This window comes from Nicotiana tabacum, chromosome 6 (genome assembly GCF_000715075.1).
Source record: "Nicotiana tabacum cultivar K326 chromosome 6, ASM71507v2, whole genome shotgun sequence".
NCBI lineage: Eukaryota > Viridiplantae > Streptophyta > Magnoliopsida > Solanales > Solanaceae > Nicotiana > Nicotiana tabacum.
In genome coordinates this window covers 178260442-178270821 of record NC_134085.1, presented here as the reverse complement: position 1 = coordinate 178270821, position 10380 = coordinate 178260442, and positions in this window count along the sequence as shown.

The following is a 10380-nucleotide window of genomic DNA, read 5'->3' as shown; positions in this document are numbered from 1 at the left end:
CTCTCCTTTCCCTTCTTCTCCCACTGATTTTGTTGATTCTGATATTCCGCATGTTGCTCCTCATCCTCCTCCCGCCTCTATATCTCCTGTTGCACCTTGTGCCTCTTCTTCTTTATCTTCTCCTACTACTGCTCCTACCTCTCTTTCTCCTCCCACTTCCACTTCTGGTACTCCTCTCCCTCCTCCTTTTCCTGATCTCAGGAGATCAGGCAGAGTTGTTAATCCACTAGCATACTTATCAGATTTTGTTTGTTCTTCTGTTCTCCCCTCTTCTTCCTCACTTGTCTCCCTAAATCACAAGGTTTCTACCTCTGATCTGCACATGCTTGAGCCTCAATTTTACTAGCACGCTACATCTACTCCTGCTTGGCAAGAGGCCATGCTATAGGAATTTCAGACTTTTGAGGCAAACCATACATAGGACATTGTCCCTCTGCCTTCTCATAAGAAAGTCATTCCCTACAAACGAGTATATGAGATAAAGCAGAGGTCTGATGGCTCCATTGAGAGGTACAAGGCCAGACTTACCATTAGAGATGATACTCATAAGGAGGGCATTGATTATACTTAGACTTTCTCTCTAGTTGTCAAGCTCACTACTGTTAAGTGCCTTATCTCTTTGGTTGTCAAGAGACATTAGACTGTTTTTCAGCTTGATGTCAATAATGCCTTCCTTCATGGGGATCTCCATGAGGAAGTGTACATGAGGATCCCCCTGGTAAACCTTCCTCTCCTTCTACTGCCTCTCATTTGGTTTGTAAACTCAAGAAGTCTATATATGGCCTTAAGCAGGCTTTCAGGCCATGGTTTTCTAAGCTATTTGATGCCTTGCTCTCCAAAGGCTACATTGCCAGCAAGAATGATTACTCCTTGTTCACCAAGTCCTTTGGTGCTTCTTTGGTCATTATTGCGGTCTATGTTGATCACATTCTCCTTGTTGGTTCTGATATTGCTGAAATGACTGCTTTAAAACAGTTTTTGGATGAGCAATTTAAGATTAAAGACCTTGGTCTAGTTTGTTATTTTTTGGGCCTAGAGGTGTCCTCCCATTCTGATGGTTATGTTTTGCATCAACACAATTATACTTGAGATTTGTTGGAGGAATTCAAGTGTTCTCATCTTTATCCTCTTGCCTCTCCTCTGGATCCTTCTATCAAGTTAACTATAGACATGGATGACCCTCTCCCAGATCCTAGCCTATACAGAAGATTAGTTGGCAGGTTGAATTTCTCACAACATACCTAGCCTGATATTGCTTATTCTATTCAGCATTTGAGTCAGTTTTTACAAACTCCTAGGGTTCCTCATATGTTGGCTGCCCTGCATGTTTTGAGATATCATATATCTGCACCTGCTCAGGGAATTCTGCTATCCAATACATCTGATCTATCTCTTGTTGCTTTTTCTAATTCTGACTATGCCGCTTGTGCTTTCTCTAGGAGGGATGTCATTAGATCTTTTATTACTCTTGGTAACTGCCCCATTTCTTGGAAGAGCAAGAACAACCTATTATTTCCCTTTCCTCTGTTGAGGCAGAGTATATGGCTTTAGGAAAAGCAGTAGCTGAAGTTTCTTGGTTTGTTCGACTTCTTGGTGATCTTGGGCTTTCTATTGTTGCACCTATTCCTGTGTTTTGTGACAGTCAGTCTGCCTTACATATTGCAAAGAATCCTGTGTTTCATGAGCGCACAAAGCACATCGAGGCGGACTGCCATTATGCACGCGATTGTCTCTCTTCTAGGCTGATTTCTCTTCAGTTTGTTCGTAGCTCTGATCAACTGGGCAGACATCATGACTAAAGCCTTGCATGGTCCTCTTCATCACTCTATCTTAGGTAAGCTAGTAGTGTTTTCACCCTCCAGCTGGAGGGGGGTGTGTTAACTGGAGCCCAAGTCCAGGCCCAAACACAGCTCTTACCCGGCAGCCCATTTAGTGTTTAATACAACTTTTATATTACACTTTAGTCCATGTATTCTTTCATTAATTGCTTATGTATATAAAGCAGGAGAACACTCTAGATAATTAGATATTCAATTTGTATCACAAACTTTTGGACATTGACGAAAGAAGACATTCTTCTCTTTCTATATTTTAGGGTTTTCTTGTGAAATTCTTTCTCACACAGCTCGATTTCTCACACTAACACCGTTTTATCCTAAGTTTAGAAGCTTCGGAGTCTAACTAATCCAATTCATATAATTATGTCTTTTAGCGGAGCAAAAGGAAATGCATCTCAGGTACACCAATTAGTAGGTATGCGAGGATTAACATTGCAGTATACATGCATGCGGCTGCATTTTTTAGCCGATTCAACAAGGATTATACAATGTTCCAATTTTCTTCTTTTCTTTTCTTTTTTAATGTTGGGGAGGGGTGGACTCACGAAGGAAAAAAAGTTACAGCGCAAAAAGATTTTCAAATAGAAGAGATGTATAAGCCGCAAATTGAGGTCTAAATGTCTAATTAATATAGTTAAGTAATTGAGGTCTAATTAATCATAGTAAGCAGCCATTTATCTATTTAACTTGACGCACACATCGCCGATAAACTTTTTACACTGCAAGCAAGAAAAAGGGGAAGCACGAAGAAGAGAAAATTAAGAAAGATCTGAATCCTGCACTGCTTGAATGTTAATGTCGTAACTTACGATTACAGCTCTTGATTAGTGTTCGAGTTCAAGTTAAAATGTATGCATTTAAGCCAGTGCATATTCAATTAGCAGCTAGAGATATGGCAATAGCTTTTGACGTTAGGAGTATGAATATGATATTTGCAATTTTATAAAATAAAGTTGGCAGGGATAAGTATAAAAAAACAAGATTTGAATCTGCAAAAGTTATGCTTCCATCTCTCCTTGGTTCAACGAACATGTTTGCCACAAAACAAATTTCACTGAAAAGGTAGGAGAAAGTGGCAAAAATAATGGGCTGGCAAAAGTAGGGGTTACTTTATAAGGGTCAAAACAGAAGTTCTCTTTTTACTTAATTTACTGTTATTTACATACAACTATACCTTTTGGATTCTTTTCCTTTTCAATTCGCTAATTGGTAACATTCATATTTACCATAAGCAACTTGCATTCAGCTTTGACCTTGTGTGTCTAAATGACACACTAAATATTTGGTTAAAGGGTTCAAATTGATAAAGTGTCTAAGTGAAAAATGTGGATAACTTTAAAGGCATTTTGCCTATTAATATTAACAAAATTGTAACTATTCTCCTACTCTTTGAACAATATAATTGTTATTCAATCTATATTGCTATAAAATCAATAAAACAATAAACTTTCTGAAAAACAGAAATAGAAAGTTAGTAGAACTAGAATGTCAAAATAAATTCTAAAAACAGTATAGGAATAAATCGAGCCCACTGAATACACAGTGTGTCCTTAAGGAAATTATTCCCCTCAAGTATCCGAGGTTATGGAATATATCCTCTCAGGATAGAACGATTTAACGCACCAGCGTATTGGTACCAAAAACTCTGCTGATCGGCGAACCACTCAATGGTCGTAAAATACACTGAAAAATATTGTGCAGAAGAAGAAGAAGATAATCAGAAAATTAGTAAGTCAAAATTCTGGGATTGAAAGAATATTTATAGCCCATTTGGCATTGTTTCTGAAAAGGTTTGCAACCTTTCAGAACACCCATGGCTGTTGGAACAGGTGGGAAAAAAATTACGGGAAAAACAAACAAATTTAAAATAATCCGGGAAAGAACACGGTCCAGTCGGGGGTCATGGGTTATTCCGGATTGAATTATTGTTAATTAATTTAATTAATTAATTAATTAATTGAAAAGAAATTTGTCCAAAAAGATTAATCAATCGTTCTTTGACCAAATCCGAAGCCAAAGTCGAAGCCGAAGCCGAGCCAAGCGACGACGACGACGACGCGAGGCTTGCCTTCTTTTTAACTCTTTAAGAGCTAAAAGATGAGCTTCTCTATATATACACAAAGATTTTCTTTCCTTCTACCAATGAGGGACAATGTGCATTAGTAAAGTGAACTAATTCAAAATTTTACTTCCGTCCATTTTTCCCCCCACCATTTTCCATTCACACCTCTTTTGTTATTAATAACAAAACCCAACAATCCCCACATGGGGAATGACTATAAACTTAAAGGAATGCATGGACGTATGTGTATTTTACATGCAAGAATTAATTGTATTTGGATAAGTAGGTTTTCCTTTGAACTTTTCGTAGTGAACTTATATCGGATATACTCGATCAATCGGTAGATTTGATATCTTTGAACCGTCGAGCTTTGTTGTATACCTAGACAACATAAGTCACACAATCAATCCTTAACTATCTATGGTTTTCACGGTTGTGTTCGTTTCAGCCATGAACACCGCCTGGTTTCATGAGTACTTAGAGAATGGGCCTTTACTTTCATTCCCCTTGAAGCGGCTTACACTTCACACTCACATAGGTGATTCCTAAACGTGTAATCCTAAATATACACTATCTGGTCATATCCTACCAGACTTAGCAAATCATTAAAAAGCTTTATGCTTTATTGACTCATCAAAAAGCCTTAATGCTTTATTGACTCATCAAAAAGGCTTAATGCTTTACCTCATTTTTGAACATTGTCTTCATCGCGAGAATGGGTTGAGTTATTTGACAATATTGAACCGTCATTCATAACTTTGTTTGATCTCCTTGAACCCAACTCTTGGGATCTATAGTCTGCTAGGTAGAGTTACTGCCATAATGACTTGTCCTATGCCTTAACTCCATTCCATTTGATAACCTTTCAACTGCCTCTCTAGATAGGCCTTTTGTAAGTGGATCCGACAAGTTATCTCTCGACTTTACGTAGTCAATTGTGATAACACTACTAGAGAGTAGTTGTCTAACGGTATTGTGTCTCCGTAGTATATGAAGTGATTTTCATAACTTTGTTTGATCTCTTTGAATCCAGCTCTTGGGATCTCCAGTCTGCTAGGTAGAGTTACCGTCATGATGACTTGTCATAGGCCTTAACCCCATTCCATTTGACGATCTTTCAACTGCCTCTCTAGATAGGCCTTTTGTTAGTGGATCCGACACGTTATCTCTCGACTTTACGTAGTCAATTATGATAACACCACTAGAGAGTAGTTGTATAACGGTATTGTGTCTCCGTCGTATATGACGGGATTTTCCGTTATACATAACGCTCTCTGCCCTACCTATTGCTGCTTGACTATCACAATGTATACAAATAGGTGCCAAAGGTTTGGGCCAAAATGGAATATCTTCCAAGAAATTCCAGAGCCATTCAGCTTCTTCACCGGCCGTATCTAAAGCTATGAATTCAGATTCCATTGTAGAACGGGCGATGCACGTTTGTTTGGATGATTTCTAAGACACTGCTCTACCCCCAATTGTGAAAACATACCCACTCGTGGATTTAATTTCAGATGATCCGGTGATCCAATTTGCATCACTGTATCCCTCGATCATGGAGGGATATTTGTTATAATGCAAATCATAATTTTGGGTATGTATCAGATACCCCAAAACTCGTTTTATTGCCATCCAACGTATTTGATTGGGATTACTTGTAAACTGACTCAGTTTGCTAATAGCACATACTATATCTGGTGGGGTAAAATTCATGATATAGATCAAACTTCCCAATACTATTGCATAGTCTAGTTGCGAGTCACTTTCACCTTCATTCTTTTGAAATGCATAACTCACGTCAATTGGAGTCTTGGTAATTTTGAAATCCAAATACTTGAACTTGTCAAGTACCTTTTCAATGTAGTGAGACTGTTATAATGCTAGACCTTGTGGAGTCTTGTTAATTCTAATTCCTAAGATCACATTATCAACTTCTAAGTCTTTCATGTCGAATTTGCTATTCAACATGCGCTTTATAGCATTTATATCTGCCATACTTTTGCTCATTATCAACATGTCATCAACATATAAACAAAAAATGGCTTCATCACTTGGAGTGTTTTTAATGTAAACACATTTGTCATACTTGTTGATTTTAAATCCACTTGCTGACATTGTTTGGTCAAATTTTGCATGTCATTGCTTGGGTGCTTGTTTAAGTCCATAAATCGGCTTAACAAGTTTGGACACTTTCTTTTCTTTACCAAGAACCACAAAACCCTCAGGTTGTTCCATATAAATCTCTTCCTCCAATTCTCCACTTAAGAAAGTTGTTTTAACATCAATTTGATGGATTACAAGACCATACACAACCGCTAGTGCCACTAACACCCTAATAGATGTTATCCTTGCTACTGGCGAATAAGTGCCAAAGTAATCAAGGCCTTTCTTTTGTCTATAACCTTTGACAACAAGTCTTAACTTTTATTTGTCAATAGTGCCATCAACTTTAATTTTTCGTTTAAAGATCCACTTTGAACCTAAAGGCTTATTTCCCAAAGGAAGATCAACCAATTCCCATGTATTGTTATCCAAAATTGATTGAATCTCACTATTGGCTGCCTATTTCCAAAATGCAGAATCAAAAGACGACATAGCTACTTTAAAAGTTTGAGGCTCATTTTCAAGCAAAAATGTCACAAAATCTGGTCCAAATGAAGTAGATGTTCTTTGACGTTTACTCGCCTTGGATCTTCTATACTTGGAGTATTTTTCTTTGGTTCTTCCAGAGGTCGTTTAGATCTTTCACTTGAGGACTCACATTCATTTTTATACAGATAGATGCTTTCAAAGAATTCAGCATTATCTGATTCCATTACCGTATTAATATGAATCTCGGGATTATCGAATTTATGAACCAAAAATTGACATGCTTTACTGTTTATAGCATATCCAATGAAAACGCAATCTATTATTTTTTGTCCGATTTTAACCCTTTTAGGTAAAGGAACTTGTACCTTTGCTAGACACCCCACACTTTGAAATATTTCAAGTTGGGTTTTCTTCCTTTCCATTTTTCATATGGAATATATTGTGTTTTGCTGTGGGATACTCTGTTGAGTATTCAGTTAGCTGTAAGGATAGTTTCCCCCCACAAACTCTGCGGTAATCCAGAACTTATTAATAAAGAATTCATCATTTCCTTTAATGTCCGATTTTTCCTTTCCGCAATTCCGTTGGATCGAGGTGTGTAAGGTGCATTAGTTTGATGTATAATTCCATATTCTGAACATATTTCTGCAAACTGAGATTCATATTCTCCACCTCTATCACTTCTAATCATTTTGATCTTTTTATTCAATTGATTCTCCACTTCATTCTTGTATTGCTTAAATGCTTCATCTTTATTATTAAGCAAATAAACATAACAATATCGAGTGCAATCGTCGATAAAAGTAATAAAATACTTTTTCCCACCTCGAGATGGTGTCGACTTCATATCGCAAATGTCAGTATGAATTAAGTCTAAAGGATTTGAATTCCTTTCAACAGACCTATAATGTTGTTTTACAAACTTAGATTCAACATATATTTGACATTTCGATTTATTACACTCGAATTTAGGCAATACTTCTAAATTAATTAACTTCCGCAAGGTTTTATAATTGACATGTACTAAACGAATATGCCATAAATCATTTAACTCCAATAAATAAGAAGAAGCTGAAATTTTATTCATAATGTCAACAACCATTACATTGAGTTTGAAAAGGCCCTCCGTGAGGTATCCTTTTCTAACATACATTTTATTCTTGCTTACAATAATTTTATCAGAAACAAATACACATTTGAATCCATTCTTTACAAGTAAAGAAGTAGAAACTAAATTCTTCCTAATAGTAGGAACATGAAGAACGCTGTTGAGCGTTAACATGTTGTCGGAAGTCATCTTCAGGAATATCTTCCCATAACCTTCAATCTTGGCTATTGCATTATTTCCCATGGAAATCTCTTCTTCGGGACCAACAGTAGAGTAAGTCGCATATGCTTCTTTGACAGCACAAACATGTCAAGTGGCTCTAGAGTCAATCCACCACTCTTTCGGATTTCCAACTAGGTTGCATTCCGAAAGTATTGCGCAAAGATCATCAATGTCATCATTCTTCTCGACGATAGCATGAAGCTTGCCTTCTTCTTAATTCTTTAAGAGCTAAAAGATGAGCTTCTCTATATATACACACAGATTTTCTTTCCTTCTACCAATGAGGGACAAAGTGCATTAGTAGAGTGAATTAATTCAAAATTTCACTTCCCTTCATTTCTTTTCCCACCATTTTTCATTCACACCTCTTTTGTTATTAATAACAAAACCCAACAATAATTTGGGGTTAAAATGAAAAGAGTTTCTACTTCTGGAAAATGCTTTAGCATGCCGAACTGAATTATCTGTCATAAGCAGCAGACAAAGGCAAATTGATAAATCCGTTGATTCTCTTATCTTTCTGTTATTACGGAGTTCAATGATTCCTTTCTAATTCTTTATTCCAAAATGCTAGAGTACTTAGTCACTGCTGTTTTTCAATCTTTACCAAAACCCAATAAAGTATGAGAGCATATTCTTATAATCCCATATACAGTCCACAAACAGCCTTTTTCTGTGTTGCCTATGTACCATTTAGTATATTTAACTATCTTTTCAGAAATTGAAATAGCTTTTCAACATCCAGCTATATACACCTTTACTTAATATCCAATATCTAATCATGTTTCAGTAAAATATTAAACCCTTTTTAATTTACTTTACCAGGACATCATACTAGTTGTGTTGACTTCAAATTCAAATTAGGGGCGTTCGTCGTTTGGTATGGTACAGTGTTTAGATATTTTGATTCGATATTTTTGATATACAATTTCTTAAAATGTTATACTAATACCGTACCTAATTAAATTCAGTATGGTCTTTCGATTTCGATTTATTTAGTTCGGTAACTTCGGTTTATTTGGTTTGAATATTAACTAGTGCATAGAGTCATAGACAATAGTATTCTTAATTAAAATACTCGAAAGTAAAAAACTAAAAACGTTTGTTAACAAATATTTTGTCCAAAACCAGCAAATACCAACCCAAAGAGAAAAAATTGTACATAAAAAAATAAATTTGATCATTAGAAATATCTTGTTACTTGCTTAGAGTTAATTGAGGAACTTAGATAATAAAGGAAAGTAAAATTTTAGATTTCTTATATTTATGTTATAACTAATAAAATGTGTATTGTATAATATAATATATATTTCGGTACGGTATCGGTATAATTCGGTATTTTATTCTGAAATACCAAATACCATACCTAATACTACCAATTTTTTAAAAAATTTAAACCAAATTACCATACCAAAATTTTCGATTTCGTATAATTCTATATTTACCAAATTATGCACAACCCTACTTCAAATGGTTGACCGCAAAAACAACATTACGGAGTGATGTACCTTGCGCTCCTTGGCTCGTGCAACATTCTATAATTTATATACGTATATTTTTTGTACAGAAAATTATCGTGTACTTGGGAAATGGTCAATGAGCTGTTGTTTGATTCCCTGTCAAAGAATGTGTCCTTGTGCTGCAAATTCTATGGAATAATTGCATAGAAGTGTTACATCTAGATGGTAGTGTCTTGTTAGGGTCAAAACATATAAAAAGATAGCTAGTACCATGTGCATTCTGATGTTGTTCTATATTTGAAAAAGAGCGGTTCCAGTTGTTGGAAGGTTGGGGTTTTCTCATTTTTGTTTTATCATTTTTTTTAATATTTGGACTCACATTATGTAAACCTACTAAGAGGATATAAAATTGCTCCTTATTAACAAATTCTCTATATTTACAGTTCGAACTCGAATTTTCTGATTAAGTGTAATGAATCTCAATTATCCTTGATAGTGGAGAGCTTAGTATTACTTCATCGACTTCAGTTTATGTGACATTTTAATTTGGCACAAAGTTTACCAAAAAAAAAGAAAACTCGTGACTTGTGAGTTTAAATATGCAATAACATTTGTGTGGGTATAAAATATTTAAAATTTGTAATCTTAAATATACCCATAATGTTTACTATATATATATATATGACTATAAAAATTTCTACTAAACATAAAACAGTTAAAGCGGAACTTGTGGTCATTCTTTCGAAAGAGATTCAGATTTGATTCAACACTACAATACAATATTCTATTCCATGTCGTATAAATTAAAACGGGCCGAATGACTATATAACTATGTTGAGAGAGAGAGGGTTTGAGGGTGGGGATGGGGGGATTGCACGTAATAATTTATACATGGGATGCTTAGAAAGGCAGCAACAAAGAGCAATCATAATGTCGTCTTTCAGCAGCAGCTTGCTCTTTCCTCTGACTCTTGGCCACCATCATTGCTGCTGCCCTTTCTTTATCATTCACCAACCTCATTTGCACTTCAACCGCCTCTTATCTTCATCAATATCCAGTACTGAAGAAGATGATGGAGATGTTGAAGTTGGTGATGAA